The sequence below is a fragment of the Astatotilapia calliptera genome, chromosome 10 (assembly GCF_964374335.1).
Source record: "Astatotilapia calliptera chromosome 10, fAstCal68.1, whole genome shotgun sequence".
NCBI lineage: Eukaryota > Metazoa > Chordata > Actinopteri > Cichliformes > Cichlidae > Astatotilapia > Astatotilapia calliptera.
Window position 1 is genome coordinate 23,824,948 of NC_137431.1, and position 13,772 is coordinate 23,838,719.

General features: G+C 39.7%; 1 long non-coding RNA gene across 1 annotated transcript; it reads right to left on the reverse strand.

Annotated features, from left to right (window-relative positions):
• Positions 1 to 2,979: 2,979 nt before the first annotated feature.
• LOC145431630 (uncharacterized) lies at positions 2,980 to 5,484 on the reverse strand. The gene is made up of 2 exons (XR_013911970.1): positions 5,012 to 5,484; positions 2,980 to 3,475 (listed from the first exon to the last, which is right to left on the reverse strand). It is a non-coding gene; the product is annotated as an uncharacterized LOC145431630 (long non-coding RNA).
• Positions 5,485 to 13,772: the final 8,288 nt, after the last annotated feature.

Genomic DNA, 13,772 nt, shown 5'->3' on the forward strand with positions numbered 1-13,772 from the left:
TTTTAGCACTAATTATTGGAACACAAAATTTGTTTGGTAAGCTCATTGACCCTTGACCTACATACACAGGTAAATCCAAACATGAGAAAGGTTATTTAAGGTGGCCAATTGCAAGTGTTTCTCCTATTTGTATCTTTTCTGAAGAGTGGCAACATGGGAGCTTCAAAAAAACTCTAAAATGACCTGAAAACAAAGTTTTTTCAAGATCACGGTTTAGGGGAAGGATACAAAAAGCTATCTCTGAGATTTCAGCTGTCAGTTTCCACTGTGAGGAACATAGTGAGGAAATGGAAGACGACAGGCACAGTTCTAGTTAAAGCCCAAAGTGGCAGGTCAAGAAAAATACTCAACCCACAGACCAGCTCATAATCTACAACATAATCTTACTGCAGATGGTGTCACTGTGCATCGTTCAACTATTCAGCGCACTTTGCAGAAGGAGATGCTGTATGGGAGAGTAATGCAGAAGAAGCCTTTTCTGCACACATGCCACAAACAGAGTCGCTTGAGGTGTGATTAAGCACATTTGGACAAGCCAGCTTCATTTTGAAATAAGGTGCTGTGGACTGATGAAACTAAAATTGAGTTATTTGGACATAACAACAGACAGTATGCATTCTAAGAAAAACACACGCTACCCACAGTAAAATGTGGTGACAGTTCCATCATGCTGTGGGGCTGTGTGGCCAGTGCACGTACTGGGAATCTTGTTAAAGTTGAAGGTTCATGGATTCCAGTCAATATCAGGAGATTCTTGAGAACAATGTTCAAGAATCAGTGACCAAGTTGAAGTTGCTCTGGGGCTGGATATTTCAACAAGACAAGTACCCTAAGCACTGGCATTCATGTGGAGCAACAAAACACCCTTATGTTTGAACCTGTTCACTTTGGCCAAACTGTTGTTTTCTGCAGTCCAGTAAGGGAACACCATTCGGGTTCAGATCAGGTGGTCCTAATCATGCCTCTCCATGTCTCACTGTCGTTGTCCACGTGAGTGTTGAAGTCCCCCAGTAAGAGTATCCAGGTGCAGCACCCTTGAGCACCCCTCCCAAGAACTCCAAGAAGGCTGAGTATTCAAGATGATTTCTATCTTTACTGTAATTTATATTTTAAAAGTCAATGTTTTAAATTTTATTTTTATTAGTGCAAATGATTGCCTTCTGCCGCAGTCTCAATCAGTGTGTCTTTATTGAAACCCAGGTAATATATCTTACTTTACAGTGAATACCTTTTGCCAAAGCCGTTGTTGTCAGAACTGCAATACTCATGTAGAAGGAATTCATTGTTTCTATTAGGGGTGGGCGATATAAACAATATACGATAGAAACCATATAAATTTGGCCAACGATAGAGATTTTGACTATACCGCTCTACCGCAATAGCGCATGTTGATGATGTCATCAAGCTGCGCCTGTTTTGGTCGAAAGCATTGCAGCGGCTACAACCATTATCATCTGCAAATGATTGCGTGCGACAGTCATAGCAAAGAGATGAAGCACTTTTGAAATATGGGGAAAGCCAAAAACTGCGCTTCCTCCACTTCCGTAACATTGATTCATTAATGTTGAATTCTCTATTCCCATGTTGTTGCAGTATATTAATAACTAACCTCATATTGTGGATGAATAATCTTAGTTGTTCTCCTGATTGAAGTTTGGCCCGTGTATAGCATTCGGCTATGCGATTGCATTTGTCCCTAACCACCAGAATCCCTCACATTAACTTTTATCGAGTGGAAAAAAAGTTGGCGTTCATCCTCCAGCTTCACTGTGCTAATGTTATGCAACATTGCTGTGTCACTAGCAATCACGTAGCACAACATTATATACCAGGTAGTCCAACTTCAGTAACCCTGCAAACGTCACTGCTGTTTAGTTTTCTGTCTTCATTTATGTTGGAAGTGGTAGCAGAGCTGTACGTTTGAATTAGTTTCAAAAATCTCTCAGTCAGAACATGCTATATCATGTTTAGGTGGAAACTAGCGAGCTAACTTCCTGTTAACTTCTAACTCCATTAAATTTAATAAATTCTGTTTTCATGGATGCCTGGATGTTAAACTTAATTGTTACACCTGGTAAAGCAGCAACGCTAATGATTTTATTATAGATGAAAGAATTTAGACCGTTTTTAACTCTCAGTGTTCATTTGACTTCAATTATACCGCGATATGGATTTTAGGCCATATCGCCCAGCCCTAGTTTCTATAACACAGCAGTAAAAATTTGTTTACTGGTAGTAATTCTCTTACTTTGAAGTCTAGTTCTTAAGTTTTTTTCATGTGCCTTGGTGTTTAGCACAGTCTTCATGTCTTTTGTTTTGTTCCCCCAGTCAGTTGTGTCTCATGTCATTCCTGCCCCTGTGGCCGTGTTCTAGTTCGAGTTTTGTGAACATTTTGAGTTTTGAGAACATGAGATATGTGGTGTGCAGTAAGAGCTCATTTCCTGTTATTGAACTGTGTTCTCAGAATTGTGGTGGACATATGCTTAAAGCACTTTTTCCATGTCTTGTATGGTATACCAAACTCTGTTAAGACTCTAACAGGAAGTTTAAAATAAGACATAAGAACCAAACATGCACTAGTGTGTTTAGACCACAACTTTTTCCATTCTAACAGTCTCTGCTTCAGGCAAGTAACGACTAGGATGTTTATTTTTATCTACAAAGATACAATAAAACAGAGAGACACACTAATATACTGAAAGGGAAAGAGATTTTTTTAATGTAGTCATTATTTATATATATATATATATATAGCTGTAAATAAATGTGTGTGTTGTCAATGTGTATGACAAAGTACACAAACTTGCCATTTTCCTAAAAGGAGCTACTTTAAACACAGAACATACTGTATCGTGCAATGTGGTTACCTTTGTCTCCATCTTGAGTTTAAAAATGATCAGGGTCTTTCAGTTTGTCCTCTTCTAACATGTTCCTCACAGCAATAACAAAATTGTTTTTTGGTTATCATTCATGTTAGTCCTTTTGATTGCTGAATCTTTGAGTAATTAGGATAACTCAATAATGAAAAAAAAAACTAATAACAAATAATAATAACAAATAATCAATAACAAAAAAAATGTACACAAGCAAAAAAATTCATCCATTCATCTTCTTCATGGCTGATCCACTTCAGAGTCAACGTCAGTGCTGGAACCTATCCCAGCTGATTCTCCTGAGTTGATTTTGTTTAATTTGTTAGGACTTATCACTCTAACATCTGTGTAGATAATGTCACTGTCAACATCATCTGTGGAGGGAAAAATATACAAAAAAGTGTATTGTGTTTTGGAGGAAGCTATATTGTTTTAAAAGTCTTTTTTTTTTTCAAGCAATGTGTAAGTATTTCACTTACCCTCATCAACAGTTGTTGGTCTTGTTTTTTTACAAAACTGTTTTACAGCCAAACTCAAAGCCACAACGATAAAGAGCGTGATGACAGTTGCTATCACAGCCACTGTCAAGGTTTTAACAGAATCTGAAATTAAAAAGCAAATGTCAGACAATATTGAATATCTTGACAAAATGAAAGATACCAAAATGCTTCTCAGATATTTATTTATATTTTATTCCATTGCTCCATCCACCTGATGTTGAATATACAGTAAGATCATAGGGCATGTAAAAGGTAAATGGCCTGTATTTGTATAGCGCTTTACTAGTCCCTAGGAACCCCAAAGCGCTTTACACATCCAGTCATCCACCCATTCACAAACACATTCACACAGGTGATGGCAAGCTACATTGTAGCCACAGCTGCCCTGGGGCGCACTGACAGAGGCGAGGCTGCCGGACACTGGCGCCACCAGTAGGCAAGTATGTATAGTATGTAAAATAATTTGTAACCACAAGAATTCATAAGTGACATCCAATACCACAATTTGAAGACACTGAGGCTGAAATGTAATCTGTTTTTGTCATAACCACCTGTGTGGCAGGCAGAGGTTGTCCAGCAAATTGCAGGACTTAAATACAAAAGGATGAACTAAAGGGGGCAGCTTTTTTGCTGTAACACCAAAAACTCAGGAACACTAAATACAAGTAAACAAAACTGAAACAGGAAAATAAGAACTTGGAACTTGGAGCTAAGAGTAACCAGAAATAATGAAGTACCTCGGGGAAACACACAGCAACTAGGGTGACGCAACAAAGAGCAGAGGAAGACAGTGGGCCTAAATACACACCGTATCACAAGGCCATGGGAAAGACTAGGGAACACAGCTGGAACTAATACAATACACTGAGACGTACACTGTATAAATATCAGAAACAGAATGACCGAGGGACACGACTTGAAAACAGATGAATAAAAATGGAGACAAAACTATACATGATAGAAAACACAGAGAAGCAAAAATCAGTAACACAGGAGATACAAACTCAAGACCAGGCAACTGGGCGTGAAAGGGAACTTACTAAAAGAACAAGTGACTTTTTTTTTCTTCTTTTTTTTTTTTACTATTTAATTTGTAAAAATGTGTATACACACACACACACACACACACACACACACACACACACACACACACACGTAGGAAAATATTTAGTATACACATCCAGAAATGCATACACTATTATATATTGTACATATATTTATTAGTTTCAGGTTGGCCATTCTTATATTTTGCTCATTTGTGTTATTGTGTTTGCACATCTCTGTTGCTTGTGGGGCTCGCACACAAGAATTTCACTCGCATGTGCTGTGCCAGTGTGCCTGCACATGTGATGTGACAATAAAAGTGATTTGATTTGATTTGATTTGATTTGAAGTGACTAAGAACCAGAAATACAAGTGATTAAACGAGGAAACTGAAAAAAAAAGACTAAGAAACAATTTCTATCATCATAAGAACAAAAGGTCAAAAAGTCCAAAAAAACATAAATGCTGGGTTACAGACCCAGCACAATGACAATTTTATCACATATATATTTAAATTCCTTTAAAGTAAAATATGTAATGATATATCAGAAAATATTATTGAAATGGTAAGCAATAGATTTTAAAATACTCTACCTTTGCAGGCTGCCAGGTGAATAACTGTTTCATTTCTGCTAATATTATTCCAAACTTGGCAACTAAGGTTTCCAATCTGCTTCACATGTAAGTCAACAGTAAGATATGAAAACTGGGATGTCCCGATGTATGGAGATTGGTTGTTGTCTTTGCTTTGTGTAAGTATCTGACCATCCAAATTCAAAATGAATTGTACTCCATCTCCTTCAGAGAAGCAGCTGATCTTCATATGTTCTGATGACAAGCATTTCTGAGACAGGCCTGGCTTTGACACTGGAGCTAGAAGAGACGAAAAAAAGGACAAAGAAAAAAGAAAAGAAATATAGGTAACAAATTTCAGAGTAAGCATTCGTTTTTGTTTGTCTAGGTAATTTATATCTGTTTGAGAGCTATATACTTTTAAATCCCATCAGATATGATATGTTACTGTATTTGGTCCAATTCAGCCTTTGTCAGGATTCGGCATGGGAATCGAGAACTCATTCTTGTAGAGAACCGGTTCCCAGTACTCAAATTCCTTGGAATGTCTGTTAATCTGAATTATTGGTTCCAGTTGCACTTGTGCTTCAGTCAGCTGATTTCAGTTTTTGTGTGGAGGAGGAAAATAGCGGTGCAGTCTACAGCGGGTATATCTAGAGTGAAATCTGAGTGAAATGCTGACCCCAGCCCAGCCAGACCCTGAACTTCAACAAATAACAAACTGATGAGCATTTAGGCTGCACTCTGTTCATACCTCTTCATGTTTTTAAAGTAGAATCACTGTGCTCTGAAGTCTTTTTGTACTGGTTTTCATTTTTGCGTTGTGATTTTGGCTTTATATGAAGAAGTATTAGCGCCACATTAAGAACATTTTTTTTGGATCATTTTGAAAAAAAAAGTCAAAATTCATATAATAATGTAAAAAGTCAAACAGTAAAGTGTTTTGTGTAATATGTGTAATTATTACTTTTTTGAGTAATGACCCCAACACTGATCGCAAAAAGACAACATGGACAAACATTTGACCAACAGCATGCAATTAATTTGTACAAATGTAATATATTTGACAAGCTGCTTAGTGATGGTGGTCACTCACAAAGTGGCGCCAATGAGAACGCAATGAGAATCTATAGGGAATCAAATCCATAACTGATAATAATAATGCAATCCAAATCGCTAAGCCTTAAACAGATTATACCTCAAGATATTCTTGTTTGCCAAGTCATAAAATAAATTAAACTGTTTGTTTTTTAACTGAAGTACATATTTGTGACCTGAACATCTTCATTAATATTAAAAAAGGTAAGTTCACTGAATTTGTCGACAGTAACGAAACAGCACATTTTGCTTGACTTAATCAAACTTTTCTTTAAAAAAAGTTTTTTAATTTTCTTGACTGAGAGCAAATGCATACTAGTAGAGTTTATGTATTTATGCATTTTTGCATCTGCAAGCAAACGTACCAAAACATTCTTGCATTTGCAGATTTAAAGGTTAAAAATTAAAATTAATTATTAGCCCTAACACCCAGTGAGCTTATGGCATGGCTAGTTGACTATCATCCTTCTACAATATTGGTGAGAATTGAATCAAACTTGCTCATAGTGATTACCTAATCTGCCTTTTAGTGAAATTTGCCCAAAACTACCACCTAAGTAGACACCAAATTGTCCTCTATGTCAAAATCAGATTTGTCATTTTACAGATAATAACTTTGATGAACTGTGAGCTACTCCATCACTGGCATTCTGGTTCTAAATTGTTAATCAGTGTTAACTTTCCAATTTACAGTCCATCATCAAACACAAGCACATTGCTGCAGTTCCTAAAATTAACTAAAATTCATACAACTTATGAAAGATGTCTATTTAAGGCTGAAATATTGTCTATTACATGTCTAACATTTATTATGATTTTTAAGTAATACTCAGACATGTTTTTAATTTACTAGGTTTGCAATGTGTGCATTTATAAATCTTTTAATAAAACATAACAGTTTGTATATCTTAACATTAAACATAATTTTGAGTTTAAAACAAAACAAACAAACAAACAAAAAAACAACTTACCTTGTATTTTTAGATATACATTCATTTTTTTCAGTAACTTTCCATCATGATCATGTTCTTCCAACTGGTAATGTCCAGAATGTTTCTTCGAGGCTTCACCTACTTTGAGTATTACAGTGTCTATGCTGTCTGATTGATTTACATATTCCTTATCTAATGTAACTTTCCCTTGATTGCTTATTTTCAAAATCCTGTGTTTGTCATCCTTCGTGGTTACAATCGAAGTACCACGTTTATATGACAGATGAAAAATTACCGGCTGTCCTGTAGCGCCAAAACAAGTTGCAGAAGATTCAGAGAAAATGCATTCACCTGAACCTAAAAGAAAAAAACAAACATATTATGTAAAATATATATTGAAATGAAACCAAATATATAAATAAAATAAAACTGACAAATTATATATTTTAATTTTAGGCTCATCCAGTATAATTACTACCTGCACTGTAAGTACTATAAGTAATCCTCAAATATAAATCTTTAACTATAATAAATAATTTTTTAATTATAGGTCATTCAATCAATATTTGTGTATTGAAAGCTGAGTACAACATACTATTAAACTGAGTACCTTTTGCCAGGGCTGTTGTTGCCAGAACTGCAATGCTAATGTAGATGATAATCATTGTTTCTGTAACACAGACGTCAACATTTTGAAACATGTCACACTATGTTTAAAGTTGTGCTCGCCCTAGTTTATTCAAACATTTACAAGGTTACATACAAAGCTCTTTTTGTATAAATGAAAAAAAGGTTAAATAATATCTAAAGAATAGCATACATGTGTGATTATTAATACTTTTGTGAAATAAAACTTTAAAGGCTCTATCTTGTTTTAATCAGTATCAACCTGCATAAATTCAAATTAAAAGCTTTCACTCACCATTTAAGGAGGGCATGTGTTCTATGTGGTAGTGTGAGACTGCACTGTGAATTTTTAATAGACTGAAGGTTGTCTTATGGTCATCCTCCTTGCTGCTAAAGAAAGCAGCTACTGCACCCACAGATGTACAAATTGGTCTAGCTAGCAAGCAAGCAATTTATTTATATAGCACTTTCAGACAACTCCCAGCTGAAAACAAAGTGCTGTACAGTTGACGTGAGAAAAAACAACAACAATACATTAAATTAAATTTAAAAAATAAACTCTAATAATTGAAATTAAATTAAAACAATAAAATCAGTGCATTAGATTAAATTAAAAAGTAATATCAGGGTCAAACTGTGTCATAAAGGAATAAAAATGCATTCTATGACTTCCGTGCAGAGGCCTTTTGAACCAGCTGCAGACAAGAGAGAAGACACTAACTCCAAAATACAGTGTAAAATGAATTACACTTTCAAAATGCGGCCTGGATAAAATAGGTCTTACCTTTGCAAAGCGTCTTAAATGATAAAAACTGGACTTGACAGTAGCCCTAATTTGAGTGTCTAATTTAAAATCACTGTCCATCTTAAAACCCAATGATCAGCTGTGAATTGTTAGAAACCACATAATTTTCCATTTACAAAATTAATTTACAAAAATTGACAATCCCGATAATGTAATGTTTACTTTATTGCTCCCCATGGGGAAATTACTCTCTCTGAATTTAATAAAGTCACTCAGTGAAGCAGTGGGCAGCCACAAATCAGGTGCCCGGGGAGCAGTGTGTAAGGACGATATCTTGCTCAGGGGTACCTCAGGGTAGCTGTTCAGTGGATTTGATCTGATCATGTGGCAACGTGCTTCTTTGAGGGATAGCTCAGTAGGTAGCATCTACTGAGCTATCCCTCAAAGAAGCACGATGGCCCTGTGGTTACCACTGTTGCCGCACAGCAAGAATTTATATGCGTTCAATTCCACCACCAAGCTGGGGTCTTTCTGTGTGGAGTTTGCATGTTCTCCTCGTCTTTCCATGTCTTCCCTCTGGGTACTCCGACTTCCTCCCACTGTCCAAAGACATGCAGCTTGTGGGGTTGGGTTAATTGATTAGTCTAAACTGCCCACAGGTGTGAATGCGGGAGTGACATGTGAGCACGAATGGTTGTCTGTCTCTGTGTGTTAGCCCTGTGACAGACTGGTGACCTGTCCACAGTGTACCCCACCTCTTGCTCTATGATAGCTGGGATAGGCTCCAGCACCCCCTGCAACTTTGAAAAGGATAAGTGAATAGATGGATGGATGGATGGATGAAATTAACAACCATTTTCCTTTTTTCATATTTGCACAGTGTATTCAGAAACTGGTGCATGTTAAGGGGATATTTAAAGGGATATTGTTAGGGTGTATGTTTTCTTCTTTTTAAGGTTTGGTATTTGTATATGATAACCATGTTATTCTTGGTGAATAGCTTGCCTCTTGATGCCACTGTTCTGACCATTATTTTATTAATTCCTAATGGTTGATAAAATGCCAGAAAAAAGTTTTAAAACCATCACTCATACAGTTGCTTGCCTTTTTAGAGACAACTAATATAATAACAAATTAAGCCAAGAGTGAGACTGACAGTTACAAACCACAGTTTCTTTCTTTTTCTGTCACTGTCTCATCTGCAGCATTAATGTGAAACTAACAGGCCCATAAGAAACTTGTCTAACCTCTGGCTTAAAATCAGTTAGACAGAACTTTGAAGACTTTAACCAAGTACTTTACATTTGATCTCACAACAAAGCAGAATGGTGGAAACTTGGATTACTTTTGAGATTAATTTGGTCATTAAATAAAACAACAATAACAACAACTGCTACACACATTAGGTGAACCAACATTACTGTTTTTGATATTCTTGCACTGTAGCACTGCGTTATAAAATCAGAGGACAGATTTTCTATAGGTAATGTCTTTGGACAACAGTCCGAATTCATGGTTGTTTGGTTAACTCCAGATTCTAAATTGGGGCAAGGTCTGTGTATGTCTCTGTCTATCTGTTACTCTATTGTGATGGATATTCTTCATACCTCACTCTACACAATGTACAGTACTTTTTACTTTAGCTTATTTAGCTGAATGAACAAGATGGCGCCGAGTATGGCAGCCTTGTCGCGAGCTCCCCCAAGCAACAGCTTTTTTCTGTGTTTAATTTTACTTTTCCTTCATTTTTTCGCGAGTAGCACATGTCTCCTTGTGTACGACCGACAAACCTTACTGGACATAAAAGACAGTCTTTCTTATAACTTTCCGGAGTTCAAGTTTTGCAACACGGACGCTCCGTTTGCAGACCCCCCATTCATCTCACCTGAGACGCCTTTGTTCTCTGGCCCTGGAGGCCGCAAACGCCGACGCACAGGGAGAAGATCTGGCGTTCTGGTTCGACTGAGACGGCGCACTAACAGACCACCGTTACCCAGTTTATTACTGGCTAATGTGCAGTCTCTGGAGAACAAGCTGTGCGAGCTTCGGGCACGGATCTCATTCCAGCGAGAGATGCGGGACTGCTGCGTGATCTGCCTCACAGAAACCTGGCTATCGGACAAGGTACCGGACTCCGCAATACAACTACCGGGGTTCTCCGTGCATCGCGCGGACAGGTCACAGGATCTTACTGGGAAAAGCAGAGGCGGTGGTGTGTGTTTCATGATCAACAACAGCTGGTGTGATTATGCGAACGTGCACCCGGTCAAATCCTTCTGCTCACCGGACCTGGAGTACCTGATGATTAAGTGCCGGCCATTCTGGCTACCGAGGGAATTTACAGCAGTGATTATTATGGCTGTTTACATTCCCCCACAAGCCGACACTGACCGAGCACTCAGGGAACTGTACAGCGCGATCAGCAGCGAGGAAACCGCACACCCAGAGGCAGCGTTTATCACAGCCGGAGACTTTAATAAGGGAAACCTGAAGAAAGTCTCACCCAAACTCCACCAACACATCCATTTTAACACTCGTGGAGATCGGCTACTCGACCACTGCTACACCTCTTTCCGGGATGCGTACAAAGCCCTCCCCCGCGCCCCATTCGGCCAATCAGATCACCGCTCCATCCTGCTCCTGCCCGCCTACAGGCAGAAGCTGAAACAGGAAGCTCCAACCCGGAGGGCGGTGCACTGTTGGACGGACCAATCGGAGTCTGCGCTGCGGGACTGTTTTGATCACGCGGACTGGGAAATGTTTCACGTGGCTGCTAGAGACATTGATGAGTACACAGACTCAGTCTGCGGATTTATCAGGAAATGCGTGGAAGATGTCGTCCCATCAAGAACAGATAAATCCTTCCCAAATCAAAAACCCTGGATTAACGGAGATGTTCGGGCGGCACTGGCGGCACGGAGCACCGCCTTTGCCTCCGCGAACACATCGGACTACAAACACGCACATTACCAACTCCGGAAGACGATCAAAGCAGCCAAACGTGAGTACAGGGACAGGGTGGAGCAACAGTTTGACAACCCTCGGAGTATGTGGCAGGGACTAAACACGATCGCAGACTTTAGAGGGAAAACCAGCACACCGCAGACCACGGCCTCTCTGTGTGAGGATCTAAACGTATTCTACGCTAGATTCGACACAGCGAACACCATGAGACCGGACAGTGTGCGCACCGCGGATGACGTCAGTGCGCACACTGTGTCTGAGGAGGATGTGCGGAGGTGCTTCAGGAAGGTGAACGCACGCAAAGCTACTGGTCCGGACGGGATTCCCGGCCGTGTCCTCAAGTCATGCGCGGCTCAGCTGGCTGGAGTGTTCACGCACATCTTCAACCTTTCCCTCTCTCTGTCTGTAGTCCCAGCCTGCTTCAAAATGGCCACCATCGTCCCTGTACCCAAATCCTCCACCATCTCCTCATTGAACGACTGGCGACCTGTAGCCCTGACCCCCATCGTAAGCAAATGCTTCAAGAAGCTGGTCAGGGACTTCATCTGCTCTGCACTACCCGACTCACTGGACCCTCTACAGTTCGCATACCGCCACAACAGGTCCACTGATGATGCCATAGCCCTGACACTACATACTGCCTTGTCACACCTGGAGAAGAGAGACACGTATGTGAGAATGCTGTTTGTAGATTACAGCTCAGCATTCAATACCATCGTTCCCTCGAAGCTGGACAGGAAACTGCAGGATCTAGGACTGAGCAGCTCCCTCTGCAGCTGGATCCTTAGCTTCTTGTCTGACAGACGCCAAGTGGTCAGACTGGGCAGCATCACCTCATCCCCCGTCACACTGAACACTGGTGCTCCACAGGGGTGTGTACTGAGCCCTCTCCTGTACTCACTCCACACCTACGACTGCACGGCCACTAACAACTCCAACATCATTGTGAAGTTTGCGGACGACACTACAGTGGTGGGTCTTATCACCAACAGTGATGAGACGGCTTACAGGGAGGAGGTCAGCACCCTGACCCACTGGTGTCAAGACAACCATCTCACCCTCAACGTCGCAAAGACAAAGGAGTTGATAGTGGACTTCCGGAGGTGCAGAGAAGTACACACCCCCATCACCATCAACGGCGCTGCTGTGGAGAGAGTGAGCAGCTTCCGGTTCCTTGGTGTACATCTGGCTGAGGATCTTACGTGGTCAGTACACACAAACAAAACAGTGAAGAAGGCGCAGCAGCGCCTCTTCTTTCTCAGGAGACTGAAAAGATTCGGCATGAGCCCCCGCATCCTCAGGACCTTCTATCACTGTGCCATTGAGAGCATCCTCACTGGATGCATCACCACCTGGTATGGCAACAGCACCGCCTACAACTGCAAAGCTCTCCAGCGAGTAGTGCGGTGCTCTGAACGGATAATTGGAGGTGAGCTTCCCTCCCTCCAAGACATCTACAGGAAGCGGTGCCTGAGGAAAGCGAGGAGGATCATCAAGGACTCCAGTCACCCCAGCCATAAACTGTTCAGACTACTTCCATCAGGAAGGAGGTTCTGCAGCATCCGGTCCCGTACCAGCAGACTGAGAGACAGCTTTTTCCATCAGGCCATCAGACTGCTGAACACTTCATAGACACCTCAGCTTCACTACTGGAACTTTAACATTATGCACTCCATACTGTACAGTAACGCCACTGTTTTGCACATGTCTCACTCTGTATATTTTATTTTATATATTTTATTTATTGTTTACTCTATTTAATTTGTAAAATATGTGTACACACACACACACACACACACACACACACACACACACACACACACACACACACACACGTAGAAAAATATTTAGTATACACATCCAGAAATGCATATACTATTATATATTGTACATATATTTATTAGTTTCAGATGTAGCCATTCTTGTATTTTCCTTGTTTACATTATTGTATTTTGCACAACTCTGTTGCTTGTGAAGCTCGCACACAAGAATTTCACTCACATGTGCTGTACCAATGTACCTGCACATGTGATGTGACAATAAAAGTGATTTGATTTTTGATTTGATTTACATAAAAGCGTTATTTATTAGCTATTGCCATTTACTTTGCAAGCACACCAGGTGCCTTAAATTCAAGTTGGTCTCCAAACAGCTTAGTGAATATAGGTCCAAACAATGTTGTTGGCTCTAATTTTGAGAATTAAGAGTTTAAAAAATATAACAAAATATGGAATACTCTTTGTCATAAAATGGAAAATTTAAAAGTGCAAATTTAAAGCCTATCATATTTAATTGGAAATGCAACAAAGACAATATACCAAATGTTTGACTCGATCCCTGCATCCTTCAGTTAGCATGTTGTGGTATCTTTGAGCAAATACTGATCCCTAAGTTACAAATGATACCGTGCATCCAT